At 34.1% G+C, this 10,600-nt stretch overlaps 1 pseudogene; it reads right to left on the bottom strand.

Annotated features, from left to right (window-relative positions):
* Positions 1 to 8,332: 8,332 nt before the first annotated feature.
* Positions 8,333 to 9,609, bottom strand: LOC107647366 (uncharacterized; annotated as a pseudogene).
* Between the last annotated feature and the right edge of the window lie 991 nt (positions 9,610 to 10,600).

Raw genomic sequence — 10,600 nt, 5'->3', positions numbered from 1 at the left:
AAAAATAGCCCATTTTAGTAATTTACACGTAGAAAAATTTTTGGCTTAATAAATATAGATCAGGTTTTTCAATAGAAAATAAGGCAAACGAGGTCCCAACATAATTAAATATTGCTAGTACTTCCAGTTGCTGCACTAGATTGGATAGATGAAAAAAGTAAAAAAGAAAGTGAGTATTTCATCTTTGACACCAAATCATTTACATCAAAATATGATAAAGGAAAAGATTAAAATTTGAGACCAAACAAAAAAATTTAATGGTGCTGAATTGGTTAATACAATCAAGGATAAGATGTTATGAACAAAAAGAAAAAAAAAGGAACAATAAAGTTAGCAAGAACAACACACTACTACTCATGATTTTCTGCCACTGCAATATTATTCCTTTGCATTTTTGCACCTTCACTACTTCTGATGTAATACTCTGGTTTTAGGAGAAGAATGCAAGCACATCACTATCTTTTATGTTTAGAAATTGTTAGCCAGAACAGTTTCAAATTTTGGAATAATGTACTTATACAAAAGGGGCATTCGACCAAAAATTGAAGGCAAAGAGTAAGACCACTAATTCTAAATTTTCTATAGTATTTTTATTACATTTATCTTTTCCATCGTCTCGGTTCATTGAATATGTTACTTTTTTAACCAGGACAGATACATTCAATGGCTAGTGGGGGCAAATGTCCCCAGTAAAATTTTCAAAATTACTGAGTGATTTTTAATATGAAAGGTTAGTTGTCCCACTGCAATATTAATTTTGACTCCACTACTCTTTGAATTCCTAACTCTTCTCATTTTCCCCCTTTTCAATCTTCTTTTTCTGCTCCCCAACCCACTATCGCTTCCCACTTGCCTCGTGTCACTGTCGCGATGTTGCCGACATCGCTAACTCACTGTCCACTACAAAAAAAATGCTAAGAACCGTCAGATTTAGTGTCATAGAGTAACGGCAGATTTATTACCGTCAGATTTACCATCGATAACAACGTCGAATTCATAAGGTTATATAATTACCGGCGGATTTAAGTTTCTGACGGTAATTTTGCCAGCAATATTTGGAGGGAAATGACAAAAATAAGTTGGCGTGACCTTTAGCATCGGATTTACCGTCAGAAAAATCCGATGGTAAACCAACTTAGTGAAACAATACGTTTTGGTGACCCACAATGGTTTATCGTCAAATTTTTTCGACGGTAAATCCGACAATAACTGGGACATAAATTAAAAGCACAAACCCTCTTCCCCTCATTTGAATTTCACTATCTTTCTTACTTCTTCCACTCTCTCCATCACCATCATCTACCACTGCCGATACCACCACCATCATAGCTCCCTCTCCGTTACCGTCAACCCACCGCCGACCCCACCCTTCTTCTTCTTCTCCCCTCTTCTCCTTTCTCCTCGTAGCACAACACCACTCTCCCTCTTCTCTCCTTGCCATTTCACCCTTTTCTCTTCTCCCTTCTCGGAACCACCGCACCACAGAGCCACCGTCATCGTGCCGCCGCTGCCCAGCTTTGCCACAAGTCTAGCCTTTAGCGCCGCCGCTACCCAACTTTGCCCCTGTCCCAGTCTCTCGACGAGTTTTCCATCCTTCACCGCCGTTGCAACCCCTCTCTTCCCTCTCCTCTATTTCATCTGTTGCCCTGCATCACAGGTTTTTTATTAAACTCTATTTTTCAAATTCTGTTTAGTTAGTATTGATTCATTAGTTTGGTTTTAGTTAGTTTAGTTAGATTTAATTTTTTTTTGTTTTAGTGAATTTTAGGTTGTTAAGATAGGTTAGGTGTAAATTACTTGGTTCTGAGATTGCTGAAAGTAGTTGGATTGTCTGATTATATTGATTCGCTGTGTTACGACTGATTTTGCTCTGATGTGGCTATTTGAATTGCTGGATTTTGCTTGATTGCTGCTTGTTTTGCGTTAACTGTTGCTGGTGTGCTTGTTGATTTGGAATTAGGATTGTATATTGATGCTTGGTATTGATTTTTGCTTGTTTGATATTTTGTCACACCAACTGTTCGATAATATGCCTCAAAAAGTTCTAAATGAAAATTTGGTTCGATCTTTAAAAATCAATGTTTGCTTTTACATGATTAGTGTTATTATGCATTGATATGAATGTGAGTGTTTCTAATTTACCAAGTTTAGTTTGATATGATGGATTGTTCGAGATGCTATTTCTCATTAATTGAGTTTTGGGTGTATATGTTATGTACAATTGTCATGAATGGGTTAGTTAAAAATTGAATTTCAATCGCAACATCACACATTCTAAAACTCTTCTTTTGCATAATCCATCATATTACATCAATTCTTGGTTGGCCTAAGTGATTATTGAGCTTCTTGTTGCTTGTTTTCTTATTTTTAACTCGCAAATATTTTGAAATCATCTTAAGTGTACTAATTGAGTTGAATTTGAACTTTGAAAAGTGTTTGGATATCAAATGTTGAAATTAATGTTGTGGTATTAGTTATAAGAATTACATTGATATTATTATAATTTATTGTTGATTTGTTGTTTTGAATTTCTGTTAATTGGAATGCTATTTGCAGACGTCACTTTAGGTAGAGGTGTTGCGGATCAGGCTACTGGTCGTGGTCGTGGTCGTAGTAGAGGGAGGGTTTCCTCTGGTACCCCTGGGGATTCTGGATCTCTCCCTTTACTCCGACTACTTCAGTGACATCATAGGTTGCATGTTTATCGGACCAGCCGTTCATCATGATCCTTAACTCCAACTACGTCCCTCTATCTATGGCGACAACGCCGCCTCCAACCGCTCAGCAGCCCAATGCCACAGCGACGCCGCCTCCAGCGACGAACATCGCGGTCCTGGAATCCTCTCATGGAAGTGAGGCAGCTGATGCTCTTCCACCACCTCCCATCGTATGGTTGACTATTTGGCCTAATGGCAGAATGGGATAAGTATCACTTTAAGTCTTCTATATTTCCTGATTATTGAATTGCTGAAAGTGTCTGATCTCTAATTTAGTGAATTTAGTGGATTTATGATTGTTGATTCTTGATTATTGCCTGTTGTTCATTAATGGATAGAGTTTGCGGCGCATTCTAGTTATAGATGAAAGTCTGTCAAAATTTTTATAAAAATCTCTATATATTATGGTTATTTGCTTCTGAAGTTTTAATTTATATTGCCATATTGGTTTGTTTGTGGATTGTTGATAGGTTTGTGCTAAACATCAACGCATGTACTCAGGAGATGACCAACGTCATCAAGCTAATGTACGACCATCCCTGGCCCAGCTACAAGAAGATCTCCTCTGAGACCAGAGAGCGATAGCTTTAGAAGTGGGCGGTAATTAATAATTTTTTTTAGTTTCAAACCTTCTTAAGTAGTTTATATCTTCTATTTTGAATAACTAATTTTAAAGTTTCTTTGTACAACTATATTTTATATGGGACGTTGAGCACGATGCCATCATAAAGAAGATATACGACCATCGAATGGGTTGGCGGCTGTAGAAGATGCTGGAGGATGTTCATGAGGGGCGGGACCACCTCGCGACCTGGCTCTGCCCAGAAATAAAGAAGGCTCTGTTAGTTACGTTCACTGGGAGACCGATGAGGGGTTCAGGCATCAGCGTCTCACAAACAGAGCTAACAGGGCATCGGCCAGGTCTTCAAGTATACCGGTGGCTCAGCGACCATCATGAAGACTAAGGCCAGGCTGGTATGTAGTTTCTTTAATTTTGTAATTAACTTAGTTATATTCTTTTACATATCATTACTAGGCATCTTAATCATATTGTTTCAATGCAACATGTGTAGTCAAAGTCGTTGGATCGCGAGGCGACATTGGCGGAGACGTTCAAGTACACCCACACGTTGAAGGAAAACAAAGCGAGATTTGCTGATCAGCGGTCTCAGGATCATTATGTGAGTAAACATACATCTCGTCTTCTGATATAAAATTAGAGATTAACTGTATAATTGTCGTACTAATCATAATAACATGTGTTACACAGGAGTCCTACACGCAGAGACTAGAGGCTGCAACTCAGCAATCATAGAAAAGTAGGGAGGACGTCGATAGCTCTGCTGCTTTAGTCGTTGATCCTGATGCAGTTTGGCACGAGACCGCCTCAGCGCTGTACAAGAACCACATATACGGGCTAAGGTCGTTCTTTGCTAGCAGCCTTTGCACCTGCACGTTGAGGACATCGTCCGCCTCTGCCACCAATCGAGCCGTCGACCCTGAGGAAGCCATTGATTTGAGGCTGCAGGTGCAGAAGCTCATCTACAGCCTTCACCAGTAGGCTCAGGAGCTGAACAATTATCGGAAGAGGTATCAGAAGATCCTCACATGCGTGACGGACACGGATGGCCTCAGGCTGGAGTGGAGGGAGCAGTTGGAGCGGCTTCATCGGATGGAGGCTCAGATGCACGCCACTGGCATCATCCCTGCTGGTGGCAGCGGTCCTGCTAATGGCACACAGACATCACCGCTTTCTGTGCCGTCTCATCAGGGCCACAGGAATGAACGACGACGAGGACTACCTAGATCTTTAGTGATTAATGCTTCATTTTATTGTTTCATTGTATTTATTTGATTTACTTCACTTTTAATTTATTTGAATATTTGATCATTTATTTTAAATAATAGGTTTCTATTATTTATAAATTGATCATTAATTGTGTAAAGAGTATATTTAAATAAAAAAAATTAAAATTGACATTACCGTCGGATTTACCAAGGAAATAATCTGACGGTAATAGTGCGGAAAATAACATATTGTGGTGCCAACATTATCGTCGGAAAAATTCGCCAATAACCAAATAGTTTTTCGAGCAGGTAATCCATCGCAGAATCTGACGTTAAATATTTTACCGACGAAGTTTATACCGTCTGATTCCTTCTAACAGTAACTTAATTACCGTTGAATTTCGTTCGTTTTTTTTGACAAAAAATCCGACAATACTCAATATTTTTCTTGTAATGATCGTGCAGATTTTTCTCCTTGCGTCACTGCTCGGCTTCTCCATTATCCACGATGAACCATTTGTTCTACATTCCTCTTCGTCTCTGGCCAGTTGCCACTCCATCATCGTCTCCCACCAGTCGCCACTATGTCGTCGTCTCTGAATGTCTGACTCTCTCGAGTCTCACCACTCCGTCATCATCTCTCGTCACTCGCCCACTCCATCATTGTCTCTGACTCTCCCGCCTCTCTAGTTTCTAGCCGCTTCAGTTACCACACCTTACCTCTTCAGTCTTCAGCTTCTCGAGTCTCTTCATCCCTGTTGCTTGCTGCGCGCCGCACCCTCTTCGTCCTTGCTGCCTGTTGGGTGCCACACTGCTGCTGGTTACTGCCTCCTCCTGCAGACTGGAGTCTTGGACAGTTGGACGCTTGGTAGTTGGTACATTCACAGATTCACTAATATGCCTACTTCATTGCTTTGATTTGGTATTTTGTTTAGTAAAATTTGATTTTATCTTATTTAGTAATAAGAATTTGATTTTGACAAAAGATTGTGTGAATTGTGATATTGTTCTTGCTGTTTAAATAATTAAATGATTTATGTTTGTGTATATTGAGCGTATAAATGGTATAATAATTGAATTAGCATATTGCACTTTAAACAATGTTGTGGGATGTGATTTTTGAGATTTACTCCAATCAATTGGTACCTCACGGTCACTTGTCATTGGTCACTGTAGTTGTGCTGTGCAGCATCTATATTCTTGAATTATTTTACTATCTACATTCTTAATTTAATACTATATTATTGTGTATTTTTTCTTATTGTTTGGTTTATATTTTGTGTTTATAATTTTATATTGCACTTTTAAATTTGTATGGAATTATGAATTATTTTTATTAATCAATTAACTTAGTTTTATAAATTTATCTTTTCAGTAATGAAAAAATATTTTAAAAGAACATTATTGTTGGAATAAAATTTTAAATTATTTGTTATTATTTTAAAGAGTAAAGTATCGTTTTTATCCTCCAACATTTGGGGTAAATCCTAAAGTTGTCCCTAACGTTTAAATCGTCCTATTTAAGTTTCTAACGTTTTAAAATTGGTTCAATGCTGTCCTGCTGTTAGGGATCCGTTAACAGAATTGACAGTCCTGCTGTTAGCGATCCGTTAATAGAATTGACAGCATGACAAAATTGAGACTATTTTGAAACGTTAGGGACTTAATTAGGACGAAAACGTTGGGGACAAAAACGATACATAGAAATAAATTTTAATTTTATCCTTTAATAATATCAATTTTTTATGGTACATAGTTATTCAATTATTTTTTAATCACATTTAAGTAAATTAGACTTAATCACATTACTTTTATTTTAAATAAATTTATTTTTTTATAATTTTACTTTTAAAAATTTTTACTCATCATAAAAGATTTTTATAAATTATGAGTAAAAAAATGATGAGTAATAAAAATAAGTTATAAAATTTTTATTTAGAATTATAAAAATGATGAGTAAAAATAAATTATAAAAATCTTTCGTGATAAGTAAAAATCTTTAAGAATAAAATTATAAAAAAATAAATTTATTTAAAATGAAAGTAATATGATTAAGTGTAATTTACTTAGATGTGATTAAAAAATAATTAAATAACTATATACAGTAAAAAATTGATATTATTAAAGGATAAAATTAAAATTTATTTCTGTGTATCGTTTTTGTCTCCAATGTTTTTGTCCTATTTATATCCCTAACATTTCAAAATCGTCTCAATTTTGTCCCGCTGTCAATTCTGTTAACGGATTCCTAACTGCAGGACAACATTGAACTAACTTTAAAACGTTAGGGATTTAAATAGGACGATTTAAACATTAAGAACAACTTTAGGACTTACCCCAAACGCTGGAAACAAAAACAATACTTTACTCTATTTTAAATTATTATTTTATTATTTTAATATATTGGTTAAATAATTTAAAAAATATTAATATTTTATAATATTATAGTACAATTATAAAATTATTATTATATTATTTCTAAAATTAAATAAAAAATAAATAATTCATTAAATCATATAATTGTATTATAACATATAAATAATTTAGGAGTAATAAATACATGTTTGAGTACGATATATTTTGCTTGTTTGAGTACATTTTATTTAATATTTGTCTCGTTCGTTTATTTATTTAACTAGTATTATGCTCAATTTTATCCATAAAAATGGAACCGAACAATCATGATTGAGGTACTTTTTAATTGTCACTCAGCTATTATATTTTTTATATTATATATGACAAAAATTAATTATATAATAAATATTTTTAAAAAATTTGTATTCTCTATTTTTTGAATTAATTATATTTTAATTATGTAAATTATTAATATAAATATAAATTTTACTTAAAAATTTATTAATATGCTTGATTTATTTTGAGGTTAGTATTGTGATTAAAGTGATCTATTTTAATATTAGTGTTAAAATTTACTGATATTATGATTAGATGATAAATTTTGTGAATTAATTGGATAATATACTCATATAATTGTTACTCTTATGGTATTAAATTAAGATATTATTGTAATAATACTAACAAATTTTATATTTATTTTTATATTAATTATTTTTAGAATTTAAAACTTAATTATTCTTAAATATTAATAAAAATATGTATTTTAAATTTAATTTTTAATTTTTAATTATTTTATATTTTTATATTTATATAAAATCAAATCAACCAATTTAACCAATAATTTATCAGTTGAATTAATAAATTCTTGACCGATTCGATTATAAAAACTATTATTTTACCGCATATAGTATAAAATTTGTAATACATTAACTTCTCCAAAACAAACTATAAAATTAAGTAGTCGATTTCACTTTCTTGATCCTTTATAATTTTAAAAGTTTTTATTCAATTTGGATAATTATAGGTAAAATAAAAATCAGTCCACCAATAAAAACAACTTTTAGTATCATCATTACAATCATCATCATCAAATACAAGAGCAACACCAAATTTCCTTGGGAATGATGTCATCTTCTTCATCTATCCCAAAAAACTATCAACCAGTACTAGTAGAGTAATAGTGGTTTGTTTCACTCATCATCACTCATGATCATACACTTTTAGTTTTTTATTTCATTTTATTTAATAATAATAATAATAATAAAGTTTAATTACTATGTTAGTCCCTATAGTTTCGCGAAATTTTCAATTAAATCCTTATACTTTTTTTCCTTTTAATTGAATTCCTACACCAATTTTTTTTTTCAATTAGATCCTTACCGTAACAAAACCGTTTGATTTAACAGAATATTCCATTCCTAAATTGAATATTTCCTCAATTTTTTTCTAAATTCATAAATTGTGTCTCTTTTTTATTTTGAGAAAGACAAAATTAACCATTTACTCTTTTTCCACCTTTTCGTCTCCCTCCTCTGCTCCTGCTTCTCTCTCTCACCTTCATTCCTCCCACCTCCACCGCACCCCCTCATTCCACCCCTGACCACCTTTCCTTCTACTTCCCAAACTCGATTCACCTGCAGCTCATACTTGATCACATACTTCTCCAAGAAACTGGCAAAGTGGACAAGCTCAACTTCCTCTTAATCAATCCCTTCATCAACAAAACCTTAGCAACAGAGCACCTAAGTTTAATTCTCTTCTCCAAGCTAAAAAACAACACCACTGGGCACCTAACAATCATCCCTGAAAGCCAACCCATCTTATTCACCAAGTAATCCATTGTCTTCATTATCTTATCCTCTGAAAGTATCATACAATGTGGGTGCTTCTTGAATGCCATAAGGATGTCATCATCTGACCAACCCCACCTCTTATAAACCTCGTAACAGCGGTTATATATGGATTTGTTACCCTCACCTGAGAACACATGAATGGCCAACACAAAAGTTGTCTTTTTTGGATTAAACCCCATTTCTTTAATCTCCTTAGAAAGCTTTGCAAAGTTTTCCTTTTTCTGCATCAATGCCTCCGGAAAATGAGTCAGTAACAGCGTAACACATGATTCAGGAACATCCATCTCTTTTAGGAGATTGAGGTTTGGTACGAGGTTCTTCTTGTGATCTTCGAGGAAGACCCAAGATGTGTGCTTCAATGAAGCTGCAACCTTTTCATCAGAAATCAACACACTCTTGAGGAAATTGTAAGAGGGTATGATCTGTTTCTCCAAGCTCCGGGTCAAAAGGGTTGGGTCAGCGGTTAGGGTTCTTGCGAGGTTGGTATTGGAAATCCCAATGGAGAGAAAAAATTGAAACTTTGGCAAGAGGATATCTAGGTTTGCTAAGAGGAGCAATGGGCGTTTTCTGATGAGATTTGAAATCTGGGTATCTATGAAACCATGCTCCCTGAGAAGGGTGAGAACTGAGTCTGGTCTTTGAAGGTGAAGCTTTTGGAAAGTAAGAGTAGCAGTGTCTGGAGAGAGACCACATGAGTCAATCAGGTATGAGATTGTGAAATTAGGGTGGTGAGATTGGACTATGCTGTAGCGGGAGATCATTGGTTTAGGGAGTGATAATGATGATGATGGTATCTAGAAGTGGATTGTGGGATGAAATGTGTCATAGTACAAATTGGGAGTCTCAGAATGGAAGTGTAAAGTGTGAAGTGATAGCAAATTGTGTTGTATGACCATTTTTTCCATGAAAGAAGGGAGCTTGTTGGTAGAAGAAGGGTGGAGACAGAAAAAGAGGGCGAGAAGATGATGGAGGTGAGGGTGAAAGAAAAAAGAGAAGGGGTGAGGGTAAATTAGTAAATTTATATTTTATAAACGTTTTTTTAACTTTTACCGTTAATAAGAACTTAATTAAAAAATTTAATATGGTATAGGGACTCAATTAAAAGGAAAAAAAGTATAGGGACCTAATTAAAAATTTTGCAAAACTATAGAGACCAACAGAATAATTAAACCTAATAATAATAATAATAATAATAATAATAATAATAATAATAATAATAATAAATTTATACTACAGAAACAAAAATTCCGAAACTTATGATTTAGGTGAACTAGATCAAGCCTATATGTATTTTGTCTACATTAACAAAATTTTCTGAATCTATTACTGTTTTTTAGTATATTTTTTTGTGTTTTCATAAAAAAAGATAAATATGTAACACAATAATAAAACTTTTTTTTTGAAGGAAAATAAGTTCAACACAATCAATGGAGCATACAAGAAACATAAAATAAAATTTTGCAACTTCTACATTATTTCCGACATAGCCATCAACAATATCGGTTACTTTTTGCACCACTCTCTTGAGCAAGAAAATGTCCTAACAACACAATCTACCACTTTCACTGCCTTGTTCTGAAAAATGACCTCATTTCTATACAACCAGATGTTCCATATAACTGAGAAGAATCCCACTAACCATATTTTTCGCACATCTTTTCTCAAAGTCATCGTCCTCCAGCTCTCAAAATGTTCTTTTACGGAGCCTGGGATGCTCCAAACACTACCCACATGACTTATCTATGCGCCCCACACCTGCCAAGCATATTCACACATAACAAACAAATGTTGTACATTTTCAATTTCCTTACTACACATAACACAAATATTATCACTTTGTTTGATAATGCCTAATCTGCTCAAGCAATCCTTTGTATTAACTCGGCC

This window comes from Arachis ipaensis, chromosome B6 (genome assembly GCF_059453495.1).
Source record: "Arachis ipaensis isolate K30076 ecotype BB chromosome B6, ASM5945349v1, whole genome shotgun sequence".
Classification (NCBI taxonomy): Eukaryota; Viridiplantae; Streptophyta; class Magnoliopsida; order Fabales; family Fabaceae; genus Arachis; species Arachis ipaensis.
The sequence above is the reverse complement of the archived record's forward strand: the minus strand, read 5'-3'. Positions and strand labels throughout refer to the sequence as shown.